We start from the raw sequence: 23,460 nt of genomic DNA, 5'->3' as shown, positions 1-23,460 counted from the left end.
CAGTATATCTAAAGGAAATATCCATGGCGAACTTGATCAAATGTCTTTGGAGGTGTTGGCAGAATGTTTTATTTTACAGTGACATTTGCTGTAGGTCTATCTGACCGTTTCTGAAAGACAAAAACAATTGCAAATAGTTGTGGACCTGTAAACAGATCGTTGGAATGTGTAGTATCTGAACATTCCAGAACTTGGCTCTGCTTGCTGAAACATCTGGAAAACATTACTATAGGGGCCTCCTAAAACAGAGGAGAGTCTGCTATGTAGAGGCCAGGGATTGGTCTATTAAAACCACCCATATTATGTTTTTGAACAAAGGACGGAGAGAATAACATATTAGAGATTAACATATTAGAGATTGGGTCAGTTGTTCTCCAGATTTCTGCAGGAGTCTGTAAATTGATACTGTAATCTTTGATGTAATAAACCATTATAATCAAGGACAGTGTCAGCGGATTTCTTGTCATCACAGCATATCAGCATCCTTGTCTCGACACCACAAATGCAATAATGTTTTGCATTCACTTCCTGAACCTAAATATGCTGCCCTGCCCACAAATTCTGAAACATTGTCTACTCGAAAAAATAAAAATAAACTAGAGTTTATTGGTAGCCTACACACTTCAATACAAAAGATCAGCTGTCTGTTCACCTGTTACATTCTGCTGTATGTTATAAACAGCGCCGCCTACCCTGTCATCTACATAGAGCAAACACTTTAAATAATAGCCTCTCTGATAGGCCCAATTAAATGAGAAATGCGCATGGTAATTTGTTGTATGGCTTCATCGGGAATATGAACTCATCATGGCCAGAAAAGGTGAGGAATTTATTATGCAATGATTATGATAATGTTTTATGTTTATAAATGAAATAAATGTCTACGCAAGAAATGTCACATTACATCATTCAGATGTCGCCTACAAACGTCAATGGAAAAGGTGAAACGTCTGTTCTAACGTTAAACTGCGCTTCGGATCGGATCGCATAGAGCAAAATAGGCTGCTGGAAATACTGTAGCTGATCTATTTACTACTGTGAAGTGGGTCCTATTAAATGAGAGATGGGACGAATGGTAGCCAATCCTAACTTGTTGTAGGCCTATAGGATATTTCGCGAGTATATGCTTTGTTCTGCAATAACAGGAAATATATGCCTATTTCTAATGATTTTAGAATGTAAAGATGAATTGATTTTCACTAACGGCAAATGATTGCATCTTGTTATTAACCTTTTTATTGTTATGAATAAACGTGTCCATCATATCCCACATTTACACTAAATACTAATCTACTTGCCTTCTTGCAATGCAATACTTCAACCACTAGAAACTGTGAATACGCATGGTCTAAAGTTAACGGGAAGGTTAGTCTGTCTGTCTGTCTGTCTGTCTGTCTGTGTGTCTTCACATATTTCTATATTTCTTAATTCCATTCTTCATCATGGCCAGAAAAGGTGAGGAATTTACCCATCCTATCATGTTACCACACAGATATGACCGTCTAGCGTCCTTCTGCCAAACCTGGGTGTTGTCACCGGGCCCTCTCTTGGTAACACTGCAAAACATCACTAAATCAAATCCTGAAATAAAAATCCACTTTTACTAGATAAAATATGAATTTATGGGCTGAATACTTGCATTAAGTGTATGAAGACTTTACATGACATAAATATATACTATAAAACTATACGTGGTGAACCCGCCCACTGTGTTGAAATAGGAAGTACATTTATAAGGAAATAGAGAAAGAAATGGACACTATCGGTAGAAGAAAAATGTTTCTGAGGTTTGTAGCGTTCTTTTACAATTGGATGAAGAAATTTGTTTTGTAAAAGTTAGGCCATCGCAGAGAGAGGTGATTTAGGGGTAAGACATCCGCATAATTGTTAACTTATTAAAATACTGATTTCAACGTTCAATATGGATCATTTTAGGCTTACTTACATTGTCGCTGGATCATATTGATTAGCCCAGTCAATATGAATCAATGTTATATTATAGGCTACAGGGCTATGAGGTAGGGTATGGGCGATTGACTGCACATGATCGTGATATTAGCTTTGCGCTCTTTCGATTACGGGAGAAAGACGTGTATCAGGTAAACTAGTTTCTTTGAAAAAAGTCCGTCTCGTCAATTCAGCCAAGTAAAAGTGACGTGCAGCAATGGGCATTGAAACGTTTTTTTTTCTTCCCGAGTTCCAAGTTGTTTTGACCACACTGAAGTCGAAAGTCGGAGAGTTCCCAGTTGTTTTGACCGCACTGAAGTCGAATGTCGGAGAGTTCCCAGTTGTTTTGAACGCACTGAAGTCGGAAGTCCGAGAGTTCCCAGTTGTTTTGACCGCACTGAAGTCGAAAGTCGGAGAGTTCCCAGTTGTTTGAACGCACTGAAGTCGAAAGTCGGAGAGTTCCCAGTTGTTTTGACCGCACTGAAGTCGAAAGTCGGAGAGTTCCCAGTTGTTTGAACGCACTGAAGTCGGAAGTCGGAGAGTTCCCAGTTGTTTTGACCGCACTGAAGTCGAAAGTCGGAGAGTTCCCAGTTGTTTTGAATGCACTGGAGTCGAAAGTCATCATCAACTTGCTGTAGTCACCTCTGTTAGATGAGGTGTTGTAAATGTAGTGTAGTCAGTCTGTTAAGGTGAGGTGTTGTAAATGTAGTGTAGTCAGTCTGTTAAGATGAGGTGTTGTAAATGTAGTGTAGTCAGTCTGTTAAGGTGAGGTGTTGTAAATGTAGTGTAGTCAGTCTGTTAAGGTGAGGTGTTGTAAATGTAGTGTAGTCAGTCTGTTAAGGTGAGGTGTTGTAAATGTAGTGTAGTCACCTCTGTTAAGGTGAGGTGTTGTAAATGTAGTGTAGTCAGCCTGTTAAGGTGAGGTGTTGTAAATGTAGTGTAGTCAACTCTTAAGGCGAGGCGTTGTAAATGTAGTGTAGTCAGTCTGTTAAGGTGAGGTGTTGTAAATGTAGTGTAGTCAGTCTGTTAAGGTGAGGTGTTGTAAATGTAGTGTAGTCAGTCTGTTAAGGTGAGGTGTTGTAAATGTAGTGTAGTCAGTCTGTTAAGGTGAGGTGTTGTAAATGTAGTGTAGTCAGTCTGTTAAGGTGAGGTGTTGTAAATGTAGTGACGTCACCTCTTAAGGTGAGGCGTTGTAAATATCCCAACACAGGAAGTCCATGTATAAGGAAGTAGAGGAAGAAATGGACGTTATGGGTAGAAGACAAAAACATCGGAGGTTTGTAGCTTTCTTTTACAATTTAATGTAGAAAAGTGTTCTGGAGAAGTTAGGCTATCATAGAGAGACAGATGATTTAGGGGTAAGACATCTACAGAAATGTAAAGTTAATACAATACTGATTTCAACTTTCAAGTATGCTAATTTTACTGTACATTGGTGTTGATTCATATTGCTTAGCCTAATCAATATGATCCAATGTGATGTGATGTGATAGGCTACAGGGCTATGAGGTAGGGTATTATTGGTAAAGGCGATTGACATCACATTATCGTGATTATTATCTGCATGTCGAAACTGCGTTAGAAGACGTGCATCGGAATTATGTAAAGCTGTCACTAAAGAAAATAGTCTGTTTCGACAAGTCAGTCAAGTAAAAATGACGCGCAACAATAGACATAGAAACTATTTAAATGTTGGGATAAATCAAAGTTCAAGTTGAAAATGCTTTCTGGTGACACCGATCAGAAAGAATGTGGTCCGTTTTGCTCAGTGCTGTACGCTTCATATAACTTGGCCAGCGCACTGTTGCGTAATGTTCCGCATCGTTGTCGGCACACCTGAATACAAGCCCGGGTGCAACGGACGAGATAAACTGTTGGCACCTCATGTGAAGTCAAGCAGTGCATGGGTGTATTCACTAAGGGCACTATTCCAACTTGAAATTACGCCTTTCCTACGCACTGCTCATAGTTTCTATTCAGACTTTACCTTATTAAGTTGCATAACGGGTTTTGCAGGCGTGGTTCGCTTGCGTGCGCTGAATAAATGTAATTCAACCGCTGAAAACACTCCCAGTTGCTTGGTAGATTTAAAAATACTCAGATTTTGTAGATTATTTAGGCACATTTTAGGGTTAGGAAAGTATGTATGAATCATTCAAAAAAATTGGTTTGGAGAACCTTTACACACTAAATATATTGATTAATAAAAAAATACAGTGGTTTGATTCATCCTGAAAGTTGTCATATTCAAGTTCAATCCATAAAATATTGGAAGGTGGAAAAAAGTGTACAATAGGGGTTGAATAGGGGGGTCCTATACATTTACCCTAATTCTCACTAATCATGGAACTGTATGAAACCGGTTCAGTCGTCGTGAACCGTGAACCAGGCTACAGGTTTAACCTGCTACGTGTGGTCTGAGTTCCATAATGATTCAAACAGGCTACATGTCCTAAATTCTTGCACAACGTTAGCCTAATGCTAACGACCCTCAGGAATAACTTACACTGACGTGACAGAGGAAAGAAAGGGAAACAGAATGGAATGATGCTAAATGTAAGCTACAAATTGAAGAAAACGAACACTAAAGTGACAGTTATAAATGTATGTGGGTTTTACTGACGGTGATTCTCGATAGTGGCTGATATTTAACATAATACAAATGGTGAAATAAACGGAGAAAAGCCCGGGCATAGCCTATAATTAAAAAATTCCGAAGCTCATACATCAACTCGGCAGGTTCAGTCCTACAGAAGCCTAAAGCTTGGGGGTCCAAATTGCATCCACGCCTATTATGAGGTCACACCAGTAGAGGTGCGTGCGTAAAATCACTGGGGAAGACAGAAAAATACAATACAATCTATGTGTTGTAATATTTGTTTTGCTCTATAACCTGTTAATTCATATGCCTTGTGACCCTGATATAGGCTTTAGGTCTAAAGGTCGAGACAATAAGAAGACACAGTGGGAGAATACATTCAACCACACCTTTGTTTTATCACAAACCCAGAGAGCAACTTCTGTCCGGTTAAGTCCACAAAGCATATTCTATGTAACAGACAGTTACATGACCTACATCATGGTCAAGCAAGTTAATGTTTCCGATCACTAAACAACTATTGATTTAGAACCACAGAGAGTTACCTCAAGTTGTAAATGCAGTGTAGTCACCTCTGTTAAGGTGTGTGTCTGTCTGTGTGTGTGTGTGTGTGTGTGTGTGTGTGTGTGTGTGTGTGTGTGTGTGTGTGTGTGTGTGTGTGTGTGTGTGTTTTAGAGAGAGAGGCAGATCCTATGTCAATAAGCTCTAAGGTCCTATGTTACTACACAGTGTATAGAGTACGTACTCTCAAATGACACCCTTTTCCCTATAGTGCACTACTTTTGATATTGCATTATGCTCAATCTCCACCTCTCCTCCCTCTCTCCACCCCTCCTTCTCTCCACCTCTCCTCCCTCCACTCCACCTCTCCCTCTCTCCCCCCACCTCTCCCTCTCTCCTCCCTCCCTCCCTCTACCTCTCCCCTCCCTCCACCTCATGTCCCAACATAGGTAGTATAAGGAAGTAGAGGAAGAAATGGACCTTACAGGTAGAAGACAAAAACATCGGAGGTTTGTAGCTTTCTTTTTACAATTTAATGTAGAAAAGTGTTCTGGAGAAGTTAGGCTATCATAGAGAGACAGATGATTTAGGGGTAAGACATCTACAGAAATGTAAAGTTAATACAATACTGATTTCAACTTTCAAGAATGCTAATTTTACTGTACATTCGTGTTGATTCATATTGCTTAGCCTAATCAATATGATCCAATGTGATGTGATGTGATAGGCTACAGGGCTATGAGGTAGGGTATTAATGGTAAAGGCGATTGACATCACATTATCGTGATTATTATCCGTATGTCGAAACTGCGTTAGAAAGACGTGCATCAGAATTATGTAAAGCTGTCACTAAAGAAAATAGTCTGTTTCGACAAGTCAGTCAAGTAAAAATGACGTGCAACAATAGCATAGAAACTAATTAAATGTTGGGATAAATCAAAGTTCAAGTTGAAAATGCTTTCTGGTGACAACGATCAGGAAGGCTGTGGTCCGTTTTGCTCAGTGCTGTACGCTTCATATAACTTGGCCAGCGCACTGTTGCGTAATGTTCCGCATCGTTGTCGGCACACCTGAATACAAGCCCGGGTGCAACGGGCGAGATAAACTGTTGGTACCTCATGTGAAGTCAAGCAGTGCATGGGTGTATTCACTAAGGGCACTATTCCAACTTATGAAATTACGCCTTTCCTACGCACTGCTCATAGTTTCTATTCAGACTTTACCTTATTAAGTTGCATAACGGGCTTTGCAGGCGTGGTTCCCTTGCGACCGCTGAATAAATGTAATTCAACTGCTGAAAACACTTGCTGGCCAACAGATTTTCTGGTGGAGTTGTCATTCAATAGCGTTTTCAGTACATTTATCTTAAACCTTGCCTTTAAATACGGTGTACCTTTAATTGGATATTTGTCGCCAGACTAGAATACATCGAGAGGACGGGTTCAGAATATAGGGATCAATGAAAGAATACCATCTATGCATCTTCATCTTCGTTTCAGCACCAACTGGTAGATTTAAAAATACTCCGATTTTGTAGATTATTTTGGCACATTTTAGGGTTAGGAAAGTATGTATGAATCATTAAAAAAAATTGGTTTGGAGAACCTTTACACACTAAATATATTGATGAATAAAAATACAGTGGTTTGATTCATCCTGAAAGATGTCATATTCAAGTTCAATCCATGAAATATTGGAAGGTGGAAAAAAAGTGTACAATAGGGGTTGAATAGGGGGTCCTATACATTTACCCTAATTCTCACTAATCATGGAACTGTATGAAACCGGTTCAGTCGTCGTGAACCGTGTACCAGGCTACAGGTTTAACCTGCTACGTGTGGTCTGAGTTCCATAATGATTCAAACAGGCTACATGTCCTAAATTCTTGCACAACGTTAGCCTAATGCTAACGACCCTCAGGAACAACTGACGTGACAGAGGAAAGAAAGGGAAACAGAATGGAATGATGCTAAATGTAAGCTACAAATTGAAGAAAACGAACACTAAAGTGACAGTTATAAATGCATGTGGGTTTTACTGACGGTGGCTCTCGATAGTGGCTGATATTTAACATGATACAAATGATAAAATAAACGGAGAAAAGCCCGGGCATAGCCTATAATTAAAACATTCCGAAGCTCATACATCAACTCGGCAGGTTCAGCCCTACAGAAGCCTAAAGCTTGGGTGTCCAAATTGCATCCACGCCTATTATGAGGTCACCAGTAGAGGTGCGTGCGTAAAATCACTGGGGAAGACAGAAAAATACAATACAATCTATGTGTTGTAATATTAGTTTTTGCTCTATAACCTGTTAATTCATATGCCTTGTGACCCTGATATAGACTGTAGGCCTAAAGGTCGAGACAATAAGAAGACACAGTGGCAGAATAAATTCAACCACACCTTTGTTTTATCACAAAACCAGAGAGCAACTTCTGTCCGGTTAAGTCCACAAAGCATATTCTATGTAACAGACAGTTACATGACCTACATCATGGTCAAGCAAGTTAATGTTTCCGACATTTTCGGACCGCTAAACAACTATTGATTTAAACCACAGAGAGTTACCGCAAGTTGCAAAGAATGGTTCATGGTCCTGATTTATGTGTTTGTTCAAGTAGAAAAAACATGTTGACTCACCCTACTTGTAGAGAAACACCAATGACATCCTCCTCTCTTTCATGTTGACAAAATGGTCTATCACTCTGTCATACAGTACACGGTCTATCACTCTGTCATACAGTACACGGTCTATCACTCTGTCATACAGTACACGGTCTATCACTCTGTCATACAGTACACAGTCTATCACTCTGTCATACAGTACACGGTCTATCACTCTGTCATACAGTACACGGTCTATCACTCTGTCATACAGTACACGGTCTATCACTCTGTCATACAGTACACGGTCTATCACTCTGTCATACAGTACACAGTCTATCACTCTGTCATACAGTACATGGTCTATCACTCTGTCATACAGTACACGGTCTATCACTCTGTCATACAGTACACGGTCTATCACTCTGTCATACAGTACACAGTCTATCACTCTGTCATACAGTACACGGTCTATCACTCTGTCATACAGTACACGGTCTATCACTCTGTCATACAGTACACGGTCTATCACTCTGTCATACAGTACACGGTCTATCACTCTGTCATACAGTACCACGGTCTATCACTCTGTCATACAGTACACGGTCTATCACTCTGTCATACAGTACACGGTCTATCACTCTGTCATACAGTACACGGTCTATCACTCTGTCATACAGTACACGGTCTATCACTCTGTCATACAGTACACGGTCTATCACTCTGTCATACAGTACACGGTCTATCACTCTGTCATACAGTACACGGTCTATCACTCTGTCATACAGTACACGGTCTATCACTCTGTCATACAGTACACGGTCTATCACTCTGTCATACAGTACACGGTCTATCCACTCTGTCATACAGTACACGGTCTATCACTCTGTCATACAGTACACGGTCTATCACTCTGTCATACAGTACACGGTCTATCAGTCTGTCATACAGTACACGGTCTATCACTCTGTCATACAGTACACGGTCTATCACTCTGTCATACAGTACACGGTCTATCAGTCTGTCATACAGTACACGGTCTATCACTCTGTCATACAGTACACGGTCTATCACTCTGTCATACAGTACACGGTCTATCACTCTGTCATACAGTACACGGTCTATCACTCTGTCATACAGTACACGGTCTATCACTCTGTCATACAGTACACGGTCTATCACTCTGTCATACAGTACACGGTCTATCACTCTGTCATACAGTACACAGTCTATCACTCTGTCAGACAGTACACGCTTTTATTTTTTGTTGTCCTAGGCTACTGTAATATTCATATGTGTCAGCATACTGAATTGTAATTGGATTCCTTCTACCGTCGTATCATACTGCGCTATGATTGGTTAAGACCACCCAGGTGGTGAGGTCATCTTAAAGATGAACATGCCAGTTATATTTTAATAAAGAGCTACGTTTATAAAGATCCTGTCGTCCTGCATTTTATTATTTTGTACAAAGCATACAAAACAAGACATGGTGTCAGAAGTGAGATTAAAAGATGGATTTTGCTGGAGTTCCTTCACCTCGAATGGATTGGGGTTCTACACATCTTTCTAGTTTCAAGTTGTTTAACCGCACTGAAGTGATTCATCACTCCAGAGAACGCGTTTCCACTGCTCCAGAGTCCAATGGCGGCGAGCTTTACACCACTCCAGCCGACGCTTGGCATTGCGCATGGTGATCTTAGGCTTGTGTGCGGCTGCTCAGCCATGAAAACCCATTTCATGAATCTCCCGACAAACAATTACTGTGCTGATGTTGCTTCCAGAGGCAGTTTGGAACTCGGTAGTGAGTGTTGCAACTGAGGACAGACTATTTTTACGCGATACGCGCTTCAGCACTCGGCGGTCCAGTTCTGTGAGCTTGTGTGGCCTACCACTTCACGCTGAGCCGTTGTTGCTCCTAGACGTTTCCACTTCACAATAACAGCACTTACAGTTGACCGAGGCAACGCTAGCAGGGCTGAAATTTGACGAACTGACTTGTTGGAAAGGTGACATCCTATGACGGTGCAACGTTGAAATCACTGAGCTCTTCAGTAAGGCCATTCTACTGCCAATGCTTGTCTGTGGAGATTGGACGGCTGTGTGCTTGATTTTATACACCTGTCAGCAACGGGTGTGGCAGAAATAGCCGAATCGACTCATTTGAAGGGGTGTCCACATACTTTTGTATATATACTATATATCATTGGTTACCCATCCTATCATGTTACCACACAGATATGACTGTCTGGAGTCCTTCTGCCAAACCTGGGTGTTGTCACACTTCCCTCTCCTGGTAGCACTGCAAAACATCACAATCAAATAAAATGATAAAAATCCACTTTTACCAGATGGAATATGAATTTATGGGCTGAATACTTGCCTTGCATTAAGTGTGCGAAGACTTTACATGACATAAATATCAACATATAATATAAACCTACAAGTGTTGAACCTGCTGACCAGATGCTGGTGGGAGGAGCTATAGGAGGAAGGGCTCATTCTAATGGCTGGAATGGAATCAGAGGAACGGAGCCGACTAGGTGAAAAAATCTGTCGATGTGCCCTTAAGCAAGGCACTTAACCCTAATTGCTCCTGTAAGTCGCTCTGGATAAGAGCGTCTGCTAAATGACTAAAATGTAAATGTAAATGTATCAAACATATGGAAACCAAATGTTTGACTCCATTCCATGAATTCCATTCCAGCCATTAGAATGAGCCCATCCACCTATAGCTCCTCCCACCAGCCTCCTCTACCGCAGACGACTGAAATAGACAAGTTTTTGAGCCGTTTCCGCTCTACTTCCTGAACTCCTCCCGTCGATGCAATCCAGTTCCGTTCTGCCGGGCTGGGTTTGTTTTGCTAGCTAGCTCCGTTGTGCCGACAAAGCACTGATATCGCAGTGACAAAGAGGATATAAAAATTGCAATTACAACATGAAGAAAAGTGGTTCGGGAACGACGTGTGCGGTAGTTGGTTTCAAAAACTCGAGAAAGCACCTGAACGAGTGGTTAGATAGAGAGTGCTACGACCACAAACCAGCTACAAAGAGGCAATGTCCATACGCTCCATTGTTTACATTTTTTCGCAAGCCTGATACCGACTGGAATCAAGGACCTGGCTGAAGGCATTAAATCTAAAGAAACCACCCCTCAACGTTTTTGTTTGTTCCTATCACTTTGTTGACCAAAAACCTACCAAGGATAATCCTTTCCCAGAGTTGTGGTTGGGATACAATCGCCCTCCCCAGCCAAAGAGGCGTCCAACTCACCCAGCGGACCACTGCCTCCTCCCAGATAAAGAAACGAGACTTGAATCTGAGGGTAAGTTCAGCAACTTTAGCTATGAAGCTGACAATACTGTTAATTATGAAGAAGTTGTCATACATTAACATTGCTACCCGATATTTTTGCTAAGGCAGTTGATTGTTTTGGAGATGGGACAAACAATGCCCACGATAGCTACATCATTAATTGTGTGTGTGTGTGTGTGCCTGCCTCGTGTGCCTTAGTCTACATCATAAATACAATGCAAGGTGGCAGGCTGTTGTGATGATGATTGTGTGTGTGTGCATGTGAGTGCAATGTTGTAGTACACATTTTTCCATTGTGATGTTTGTAGTGAGAGGACTCTATGCCTGCATTAATTTAGCTCCATCCATGTTTTCTCTTCCCCTTTTTAGATGCTCCAGAAACCTGTCAGCCTGTCTGTGAGGCCGAGCCTGCTACACCAAAATTTTGAGATGCCCAGACCCAATGGGTAGCCAATGTCCATACATGTGGGAAGAGCAATCCAGAGACTGAAGGTGTTTAAGATTTTATCCCAGAATGTTCCCATCAGCATGGCACCGAAACTGGACAACATCTTAACCATCTGTGCTGGCCTAGTTAACCTGAAGAGTCCACTGATCAGTGAGGTTTAGAATCTTGCCCTGTGTCCCTGTCTACAAACACCCAGCCATGTTGTTCATTAAATACAGATAAACACAACAAATACTGCGTGCATTGTATTTTTAAATATTATATGAATATTTTCATAGTGATGTAATTGTGTGGGCTGCTTTTGTATTTTACTTTTTAATACCTGTTGAGATTAAACACACAATCTTTCTTGTTGAAGCCATTTGTTTAGTTTCCTCAAAACAATTAATTAATCGAGTGTTATTTATGTAGAGTATGAGCTTACTATGAATTATGAACTGTGTTAAAATAAATTGTAGCACTCTAAGGATTGAAATTACATCAAACTTTATTTTCACTCAAACAGTAGGCACACTGATATATTGCACAGCATAAAGAGATCATGTAAACAATGGACATCTGTTGGCTCCTGTGGGCATGACCTAAATAAGGCAGTTTATTTTGGTTTTAAAATGCTGAGATATTTACTGCAGAACTGTAACCTTCCCTCAACAAAATCATCAACAATTTTCGGGAGCATGTGGGCAAAGTAGAATGTGCGCAGCCTTATGATATGCCCCTGGACAAAGCCTTGGTCGTAGGGTACTTCAATTTCTAGGTGCTCAGTTTTGTTCCAGATCACCAACCTGGAGTGCTGGAAGCCCTGTGCAGTGCATCCCAATTTGTACCTGCATGTAGTAGCCTTTTGGACCATTGCAGGCAATATGGTAATCTACCCTATCTCCGTTTGCCACAGTTGTGATTTCGCAGTTCTTTGTTGCCAAAAATTCTGCAAGTGACTTATTTCCCATCACAGGTGATTTGATCTCAACAGAATGTCGTTTATCACTCCATCGGAGATGCTGCAAGCCACGGTTCCTTTTCGCACACCACTAAGCCTTTGGTTTCAATGCTGTTGGCCAGAGTTTCCAAATAGTCCCTTGCAAGTTCCTCCCCTCCGCTCTTGACGGGTTGCGGCATTGCCACGGAAGGATGGGTGTAAGTGTTCTGACAAAACTTGTCAGGCGCCGTGGTTGAGCGAATGGGCACCTTTCTAGCTGTGCTCGCTGTGATGCGCACTCTCCGAGCATCATGCCAGACCTGTTCTTTGCTCTGTGCTTTTGTAGCCTTCTCAATCTCCTCAAGCTGGGCTGTGGACATGTTAATGTATTCATCATAGAAGGTTCTGCATTTTACACAAGCCAGTGGTGTGTGGTGCTCTTCATGGTGTAGGAGATGGAGGTGTGGACATGGTGTTGGCTCGGTGATGGAGGAGGTATTAGCATTAAAGCAGAGCTGCAGGAGGCTATTCCCAGGGCAATTGAAAAGTGCTGCCATTGGTGAGGCAAGTGCGTTCTTCCTCCACTCTTGGTGAGTCCTAAAGAGTGTCACCTCCTGTGCCGGGTTCTGGAGTGGTAGAGGATGGCGGTGAAGTTGGTGGCGGCTGGTAGAGATCCTTCCTGTTGTGTCGTTTGAGCGGACATACTTAATCTTCCTCTGACCAGCATTTCTTTTAGACCCAGCATTCCACTGGTTTTGTCCGTCTGTGCAGGCGCGCCCCGGTTTTCCCCTGTCTCACAGCATTTTCTACCTAGAGAGATATAGTAAAAACAGTGCATAGATATTATAATGGGTTCACTGCACACATGTCATATGATGTAACACGAATATGAAGAAAATGCGTTATCATCATAATTCAATTCCAATTATGAGCGCGCTTATCTAAACGGCACCTAAAAGCTGTCTCAAAGAACCAGCAAAAGTAATGATTATGAATATGTAAAATATTGCAATGAGACATTTTAATTGTTTATTCATAAACAAGTGTTCGGTTCATGCATAAGCTCCAGTTCAGGCCGGAGCCTTATGTTGTCATTATCTATTGTCTGTCTGCTATATTAAAATTAAGATACAATTAATACAAAACAAAATTCGCTTTAAAGGCTTTGTTCTTTCTGTTTTGAGGTGTCTGTGAAAGTTTGAAAGTCTTTAGTGCCGCTTTCAGAGCGCTCACGTCCGTAATGGAGAACTGTCGTAGGCCTAACATTGTTTTTTCCTCATAAATGCAAACACAAAATTAAAACACAAAATCGTTTTTTTTAAAATAACAAATTTATGGATTTATAGCGTTTTGAAAAGAAGACATAGGCCTAGGCTACAATGGTCAAATAATTACCTTCCACATGATCGCAGCTGAGTGGGAACAAGATCTCCCTGGTCCAGCAACACACGTACATCCCACGCCAGTTTTGACTTCTCCAGCTTCAGTTACCAGCACCAAAGCATTATGCCATGCATTGTTCAAACACTGGCTAGGCTCTACATTTGGTTTCAGATAAACAAAACGATCATGTTTGTATGACATGACACAACCGACTTTGTTGCTGTGCAGATATTGATATGCCTCGGAGGCTTTCAGATTGTCCATTGCTTTTCCATCTATTGCCATGGATTGCACGAAGTAGGAGCAAATCTTGCTGTATGTTATGTTGGGCCACGTCGTCATGTTATCCTCCCGGTTCTGCACTGAATTCGGGTGGAGGAGAGTAACACCATCTCCAGTCAAAGTAGTAGAACCGTGTTCCCAAGCTAGCGTCGACATCGCTGTGTTTACACCGGCAGACGTTGTGTAAACAACTTCCGGCGGAAATGAAATGCATTTGTGTAGAGTTATGGCGCCCCGTGATACAGCGCGTAAACTTGTCTATAGGAAGTACATTTATAAGGAAGTATGGTTGAAGAAAAATGTTTTGAGGTTTGTAACGTTCATTTACAATTTAATATAGAAAAGTGTTTTTGAGAAGTTAGACTATTATAGAGAGTTGATTTAGGGGGTAAAGCATCCGCAGAATTGTAAAGTTATACAATACTGATATCAACTTTCAAGAATGATCTTTTTAGGCATATTTTTATTACTATATTGGTTAGCCTAATCAATATGATGTGATAGACTAGTAGGGTATTATTGTTATAAGCGATTGACAGCACGTTATCATGATTACGCATGACACACAAGACGGTCAAAACTTTAATTTCTTTAACTTCCTGAAGGAAGACGTGCATCGGATTTCTTTGTAAAGCTGTCGCTAAAGAAACTAGTCCGTCTGGTCAAGTAAAAGTCACGTGCAACTATGGGCATAAAAACTCAACCATACGGGTTACTAAACGATACGGGTTACTAAACGATACGGGTTAGTAAACGATACGGGTTTACTACCTACATTTGGGATACGGGAGCTACCTACATACGATACGGGAGCTACCTACATTTGTTCCTCGCTGTCGTTCTGTCGTTCCAAAACCTTTTCTGTTGCGAAATGTTTTGCACGGTTTGGGAGTACAACCAGGCTCAATCAAACATGTTGGTACGGTTTCAGAAGGTGTGCACTAATGAGTACAACTAGGCTCAATCAAATGTACTTGCCAGACAAACTAATTTTTCCATAATTTGAACTTTCCTGCATAACAAAGCAATGTCACCTTGTAGGCTACTACTAAATCAGAACAAGAAACAATGGTGTGTAGCCTGTATTCTCTTAAAGGGTTAGGAAGAAATACCTGTCAGCTATTTTAACTGTCTGCAATGTCTACTTGGTAAATGTTTTATAATGTCTACTACCGTCTTTCAATGTACACTGTAAAGTTGATGTCTGTAATATCTTTTTTAGTTAGTTGTGTGTGGACCCCAGGAGTTATTGAGTCAGCTAATGGGGATCCAACCAGGTAGATTAGCTGTTGTTATGGAGTCAGCTAATGGGGATCCAACCAGATAGACTAGCTGTTGTTATGGAGTCAGCTAATGGGGATCCAACCAGGGAGACTAGCTGTTGTTATGGAGTCAGCTAATGGGGATCCAACCAGGGTAGACTAGCTGTTGTTATGGAGTCAGCTAATGGGGATCCAACCAGGTAGACTAGCTGTTGTTATGGAGTCAGCTAATGGGGATCCAACCAGGTAGACTAGCTGTTGTTATGGAGTCAGCTAATGGGGATCCAACCAGGTAGACTAGCTGTTGTTATGGAGTCAGCTAATGGGGATCCAACCAGGTAGACTAGCTGTTGTTATGGAGTCAGCTAATGGGGATCCAACCTGGTAGACTAGCTGTTGTTATGGAGTCAGCTAATGGGGATCCAACCAGGTAGATTAGCTGTTGTTATGGGAGTCAGCTAATGGGGATCCAACCAGGTAGACTAGCTGTTGTTATGGAGTCAGCTAATGGGGATCCAACCAGGTAGACTAGCTGTTGTTATGGAGTCAGCTAATGGGGATCCAACCAGGTAGACTAGCTGTTGTTATGGACTCAGCTAATGGGGATCCAACCAGGTAGACTAGCTGTTGTTATGGGGTCAGTTAATGGGGATCCAAACAGGGAGACTAGCTGTTGTTATGGAGTCAGCTAATGGGGATCCAACCAGGTAGACTAGCTGTTGTTATGGAGTCAGCTAATGGGGATCCAACCAGGTAGACTAGCTGTTGTTATGGAGTCAGCTAATGGGGATCCAACCAGGTAGATTAGCTGTTGTTATGGAGTCAGCTAATGGGGATCCAAACAGGGAGACTAGCTGTTGTTATGGACTCAGCTAATGAGGATCCAACCAGGTAGACTAGCTGTTGTTATGGAGTCAGCTAATGGGGATCCAACCAGGTAGACTAGCTGTGGGTATGGAGTCAGCTAATGGAGATCCAAACAGGGAGACTAGCTGTTGTTATGGAGTCAGCTAATGGGGATCCAACCAGATAGACTAGCTGTTGTTATGGAGTCAGCTAATGGGGATCCAACCAGGTAGACTAGCTGTTGTTATGGAGTCAGCTAATGGGGATCCAACCAGGTAGACTAGCTGTTGTTATGGAGTCAGCTAATGGGGATCCAACCAGGTAGACTAGCTGTTGTTATGGACTCAGCTAATGAGGATCCAACCAGGTAGACTAGCTGTTGTTATGGGAGTCAGCTAATGGGGATCCAACCAGGTAGACTAGCTGTTGTTATGGGAGTCAGCTAATGGAGATCCAAACAGGGAGACTAGCTGTTGTTATGGGAGTCAGCTAATGGGGATCCAACCAGATAGACTAGCTGTTGTTATGGGAGTCAGCTAATGGGGATCCAACCAGGTAGACTAGCTGTTGTTATGGAGTCAGCTAATGGGGATCCAACCAGGTAGACTAGCTGTTGTTATGGAGTCAGCTAATGGGGATCCAACCAGGTAGACTAGCTGTTGTTATGGAGTCAGCTAATGGGGATCCAACCAGGTAGACTAGCTGTTGTTATGGAGTCAGCTAATGGGGATCCAACCAGGTAGACTAGCTGTTGTTATGGAGTCAGCTAATGGGGATCCAACCAGGTAGACTAGCTGTTGTTATGGAGTCAGCTAATGGGATCCAACCAGGTAGACTAGCTGTTGTTATGGAGTCAGCTAATGGGGATCCAACCAGGTAGACTAGCTGTTGTTATGGAGTCAGCTAATGGGGATCCAACCAGGTAGACTAGCTGTTGTTAAGGAGTATCCTTTTAAAATCAAATAACAGATTGGGCGGTCTTAATTGTTTGTGACTATGAACAGTAAAATAAAAAAAGTATCTTGTCACGTTGGCTAAGTAAAAGTGACATGCAACAAAAGGAAAATGAACTACCAGTAGTTTAAATGTAGGGCTAAATAAAATGTATTTAGTTTAGATTGAGAGCAGCTTTCTGGTTACAAGATCGGAAAGGTAGTAGTTTATATGTAGGGCTAAATAAAATGTATTTAGTTTAGATTGAGAGCAGCTTTCTGGTTAAACAGATCGGAAAGGTAGTAGTTTATATGTAGGGCTAAATAAAATGTATTTAGTTTAGGTTGAGAGCAGCTTTCTGGTTACACAGATCGGAAAGGCTGTGGTCCGTTTGGCTCACTTCAGGTGCACATGATTTAACGTGAACCAATGGGTTCAATGATTGTCAGTGTAACCGGAGCTAAACGGCTAGCTAGTTAGCGGTGTGCGCTAGTAGCGTTTCAATCGGTAACGTCACTCGCTCTGAGACCTTGAAGTAGGTGTTTCCCCGCGACTTTTGTGGAGCGATAGGTAACGATTCTTCGAGGTTGACTGTTGTCATTGTGTGCAGAGGGTCCCTGGTTCGAGCCCAGGTAGAGGCTCGGAGAGGGACGGAAGCAGAACTGTTACATCAGCACACACCATTTGTCTTGATGAAAACCCCGCCAGCCAGTGTACAGATTGAGATAATCTGACCGCACCTCAAGTGAACTCAAGCAGTGGGTGTCGGCCTTTTCAGTAAACGGACCAAACGGAGAGGGACCTACCTGAATTTGTCTAATAGAAACTCTAGTTTTTGTTGCAAAATGTTTTGCTACAGTTTTCTACAGTGTGCACTAATGAAAACACCCCAGCTCAGGCACAATCAAACGTACTTGCCTCATGTCCACCAGATGGATCAAACTCTTTGCGTTCCGCAACGCTACATTGGGGATGGCGCACGAGGCTGTGCTGCGTTCTGCATGCATTAAATATTTTCAACTTGTGCGTTGCTTTACCGTGCGGTGGTACAAATGGAAGTACACACACAGACTCCAACTAGCTAGCTTTTAGCGAGTTTAAAAGCGAAGCACGTGCGTCATGTATGGAAAATACTGGCTAGACATCCGGCAAAACAAAACCTCATATGCATCTGGTGGACATCGGACATCATGCTGTGTTCATAAGCAAGTGAAAACCATGTGTTTGATGCCATTCCATTTAATCCATTCCAGACATTATTATGAGCCGTCCTCCCCTCAGCAGCCTCCACTGATATTAATATATTGCTTTAAAAAATATATATAAATAGTGTTTTGTTGTTACCAACAATGATTGGAACCGGTTCAGGGAATAATAATTTCAATTCTTCGAGGAACAGAATTAGAACGAAACCGTTATTTTCAAAGCACGGGAACCAATTAGTAGCGTTATTTTGCGTTCCAGGCATTTTTTTACCAGTGTCTGCCTGCCAGCTGAAAAACTTTGCCAGTGTGCAACTATGCCAGTGTGCATAGTCTACTGTAAGCGTGATTCAGAAATTAGGAGAGAGAATTCATTACAGGAAAATGAATTCACTTTTTCAATGCTAGTTAAGGATACTATGGTTATTAAGTTTTACATTGGATTTATTAACTACAAAAAGGTGACTTTTTTATTTTTTTATTCTGGTGTCGCTCTGCCCACAGAAACTAGCTAGCTAGCGCTGGTCCAACATTAGTTAAACCAAATCTCTGAAGTTCAAAGACCTTCAAAGTTCCTTCATAGACGCCGGTCCAATGTAGGTATAATTCTGTAGACGTAATTCAGATAATGCATGTCATAACAAGATGCCAGCCTCCTCCCCAACCTCCTCTCACTCTCTTTCCCCCACGCTTAAATGTCACTACACTGTCCAATGCATTTAAATAGCTTGCCCGCTCCACAGCAAGCTGTTCTATCAGCGCTGATTGGTCAAGTCATTTAATGTTGAGCTAAATTAAATAAAAATAGAGAGATTTCAGAGGTTTAAAAAGGAACAGGAGACTGTAACTACCAAATTGGGGAGAAAAAATTAGTAATACACTGCTCAAAAATAAAGGGAACACTTAAACAACACAATGTAACTCCAAGTCAATCACACTTCTGTGAAATCAAACTGTCCACTTAGGAAGCAATACGATTGACAATACATTTCACATGCTGTTGTGCAAATGGAATAGACAACAGGTGGAAATTATAGGCAATTAGCAAGACACCCCCAATAAAGGACTGGTTTTGCAGGTGGTGACCACAGACCACTTCTCAGTTCCTATGCTTCCTGGCTGATGTTTTGGTCACTTTTGAATGCTGGCGGTGCTTTCACTCTAGTGGTAGCATGAGACGGAGTCTACAACCCACACAAGTGGCTCAGGTAGTGCAGCTCATCCAGGATGGCACATCAATGCGAGCTGTGGCAAGAAGGTTTGCTGTGTCTGTCAGCGTAGTGTCCAGAGCATGAGGCGCTACCAGGAGACAGGCCAGTACATCAGGAGACGTGGAGGAGGCCATAGGAGGGCAACAACCCAGCAGCAGGACCTACCTCGCCTTTGTGCAAGGAGGAGCAGGAGGAGCACTGCCAGAGCCCCTGCAAAATGACCTCCAGCAGGCCACAAATGTGCATATGTCTGCTCAAACGGTCAGAAACAGACTCCATGAGGGTGGTATGAGGGCCTGACGTCCACAGGTGGGGGGTTGTGCTTACAGCCTAACACAGTGCAGGACGTTTGGCATTTGCCAGAGAACACCAAGATTGGCAAATTCACCACTGGCGCCCTGTGCTCTTCACAGATGAAAGCAGGTTCACACTGAGCATGTGACAGACGTGACAGAGTCTGGAGATGCCGTGGAGAACGTTCTGCTGCCTGCAACATCCCAGCATGACCGTTTTGGCGGTGGGTCAGTCATGGTGTGGGGTGGCATTTCTTTGGGGGCCGCACAGCCCTCCATGTGCTCGGCCAGAGGTAGCCTGACTGCCATTAGGTACCGAGATGAGATCCTCAGACCCCTTGTGAGACATATGCTGGTGCGGTTGGCCCTGGTTCCTCCTAATGCAAGACAATGCTAGACCTCATGTGGCTGGAGTGTGTCAGCAGTTCTTGCAAGAGGAAGGCATTGATGCTATGGACTGGCCCACCCGTTCCCCAGACCTGAATCCAATTGAGCACATCTGGGACATCATGTCTCGCTCCATCCACCAACGCCACGTTGCACCACAGACTGTCCAGGAGTTGGCGGATGCTTTAGTTCCAGGTCTGGGAGGAGATCCCTCAGGAGACCATCCGCCACCTCATCAGGAGCATGCCCAGGCTTTGTAGGGGAGGTCATACAGGCACGTGGAGGCCACACACACTACTGAGCCTCATTTTGACTTGTTTTAAGGACATTACATCAAAGTTGGATCAGCCTGTAGTGTGGTTTCCACTTTAATTTTGAGGGTGACTCCAAATCCAGACCTCCATGGGTTGATAAATTTTATTTCCATTGATAATTTTTGTGTGATTTTGTTGTCAGCACATTCAACTATGTAAAGAAAAAGTATTTAATAAGATTATTTCATTCATTCAGATCTAGGATGTGTTATTTTAGTGTTCCCCTTAATTTTTTTTGAGCAGTGTATATATATTTTTTAAACATACAGAAATAAATTGCAAACTGTAGCTTCAAAAGAAGTAACAGCCCTCTTCCTCCGCCCTTCCGCCCCCTGTTGTAGAAAGAGATTCGCATGTGAAAAAAAATGGTTTCAGCAGCTTTGGGGGCATGACCTTTTTACTCCTGACCAATCAGCCAAAACCACAGCTGCCTATTGTTGCAACCATTGGCCAGATTGTTCCATCAATCAAATCTCAGGAAGAAGCTTGAAGAGGAACCGTACTTGCAACCATGAATCTCAGTATGTGCGCACCATGAAATTCAAAATACAAACTGAGGGTTCTGTCATCATTATAACCCCATAGATCATCATCTGGATTGTAATGATGACAGAACCTACATGTCACCAGAATAAGACCCTGGATATTTATTGAAAAGGAGCATCAAGCTTGTCACCGTGCACTTTCACACTACCCTGTGAAGTTCATCAGAACTTATTTCATCTTAGCCTAATAAACGACATGCTTTCCTGAGTCGTGAGTGGGAGGACCACACACCATGTCATCTCGTGACTCCAACTTTACTTCCATATGATGGTTATTATATCAATATTTGCAGATACATGCGTTTCCATCGCCATTTTTCGCATAATACATTTTACAAACACAAAAGATCCCATCACAGATTTTTGTTTTGCTCGATATTTCTGGAAAGTTTGCCGACAAATTTGCTGTTTCAATCAGGCCGGTCTTGGAAATTCTTCAAGTTTTACCTGTGAAACGTCCATGAAGCATCTCTGCAAGTCAACCATTTGATCTCAATCAGTTGAGTTTGTACAGTGCTGTTTTGTGTTTTGAATGAAGTACAGTGAGTGAATTGTAGAGCAGATGATGTTAACAAACTGCAGCATACCTGTGTTTTGTTTCAATCACAGCACATATTTTTGCCTAGTGGCACTCTGTTTGGGTTTTAACCACATGAGAGAGAATTTGACCAATTCGCACAGTCATCTTAACATCTCATAAGAAATGTTTTGTCTTCCAGTAACTCCTTTATACTATGCTATTATATTGGGTTCTGTAGAATACTATCAGTATGTGATCTTGCAGACATTGATTGATGTAGCTTTTTAAACAAGCACCGTTCTCCATTCATCACTGAAATGGCCAGAGTAGTCTGTTCTCTGGGCAGTGAATGAGTAGAGTAGAGACTTCACGTAAAGTAGAGAATCCCATACTGCTTCAGATTTTTGCAATCTGGAAAAGGCTTCAGAACAGCAGCCCCCTCATTTCAAAGAAACATCAGGACTTGAGTTCAGCTATGCAGTTGTTGATGTGATATTGATGCGCTCATTGATGAAGTGATCTGTCTCCTGTTTTGTTGAAAGTGTCCAGAAGCCCAGAGCAGAGTCACCTACACCCAGCCGGGAACCTCTGAGACGTGGCAAAATGTCTGAACAACAGATGAAAAGCTCTGACTACCAGTTGGACTATGAAAACGTTCAGGATTCAGTTGAGACGATGGAGGGGATTGTCAGCGAGGGTGCTGTAATGTTCACACACAACCCTCTGGGTATGAGGAGTAAGACTGGGAGTTACAACAGCCCTCCCGTCCACACCTTACATCTTTCTCTATTGATCAAATCACTTCTTTAATATTAGATCATGTTGATCAGTTTTAACTTTCAAAAGTTAATCTTCTAGTTTTATGGTATTAATATCAATCTCATTGTTTTCCTACAGGTCAAACTCTTCTGACAGTCCAACAAGACATTAAGGCTAAACTGAAACACAAGTATCAACACATATCTGAAGGAATTGGACACCATGGAAACCAAAGTCTATTAAAGGACGTCTACACAGAGCTCTACATCACAGAGGGTGGAAGTGGAGGGGGTCAATAATGAACATGAGGTGAGACAGATAGAGATGGCATCCAAGAAACAAACCACACAAGAGAGCACCAATCAAATGCAACGACATCTTCAAGCCTTTAGCTGGACAAGACAAACCTATCAGAACTGTGCTTACAAAAGGAGTCGCTGGCATTGGAAAACAGTCTCTCTGCAGAAGGTCATCCCCTTTGACTGGGCAGAGGGAAAAGCAAATCAGGACGTTAATTTCATGTTTCACTCTTCCTTTCGTGATCTGAACCCTGAAAAAGGACCAATACAGTCTGATGCAACTTCTTTCTCCACTACTTCTCAGAGCTGAAAGAGATTGACAGCATTGAAGATGGTGAAACCAAAACTGTTTTTATTTTTGATGGTCTGGATGAGTGTCGACTTCCTCTAGACTTCAAAAACAATGAGAAGTGCTGTGATGTCACGAAGCCAACCTCAGTGGACGTGCTGCTGACAAACCTCATCAAGGGGGAATCTGCCTTCCCTCTGCTCTCCTCTGGATAACCTCACGGCCTGCAGCAGCCAATCAGATCCCACCTGGAGTGTGTTGACCAGGTGACAGAGGTACGAGGGTTCAATGATCCACAGAAGGAGGAGTACTTCAGGAAGAAAATCACAGATCAGAATCTGGCCAATGAAATCATCAAACACATAAAAACATCAAGGAGCCTCCACATCATGGCCACATGCCAGTCTTCTGTTGGATATCAGCCACTGTCCTTGAGATGATGCTGAAAGAGGGAGAGAAGGATGAAGTCCCCAAAACTCAGACCCAGATGTACACACACTTCACGCTCATCCAATTCATTGTGAAGAACAGGAAGTACAACAAAGCCACAGAGACAAACCCAAAGGAACTGTCTCAGTCAGACAAAGAGATGATCCTGA

General features: G+C 42.3%; 1 long non-coding RNA gene across 1 annotated transcript; it reads left to right on the top strand.

Annotated features, from left to right (window-relative positions):
- The first annotated feature begins 14,226 nt into the window (after nt 1–14,226).
- Nucleotides 14,227–22,505, top strand: LOC123487663. The gene is made up of 3 exons (XR_006659826.1): nt 14,227–14,310; nt 22,057–22,241; nt 22,412–22,505. It is a non-coding gene; the product is annotated as an uncharacterized LOC123487663 (long non-coding RNA).
- Nucleotides 22,506–23,460: the final 955 nt, after the last annotated feature.

The sequence above is a fragment of the Coregonus clupeaformis genome, unplaced genomic scaffold (assembly GCF_020615455.1).
Source record: "Coregonus clupeaformis isolate EN_2021a unplaced genomic scaffold, ASM2061545v1 scaf1800, whole genome shotgun sequence".
NCBI classification, from domain to species: domain Eukaryota; kingdom Metazoa; phylum Chordata; class Actinopteri; order Salmoniformes; family Salmonidae; genus Coregonus; species Coregonus clupeaformis.
The sequence above is the reverse complement of the archived record's forward strand: the minus strand, read 5'-3'. Positions and strand labels throughout refer to the sequence as shown.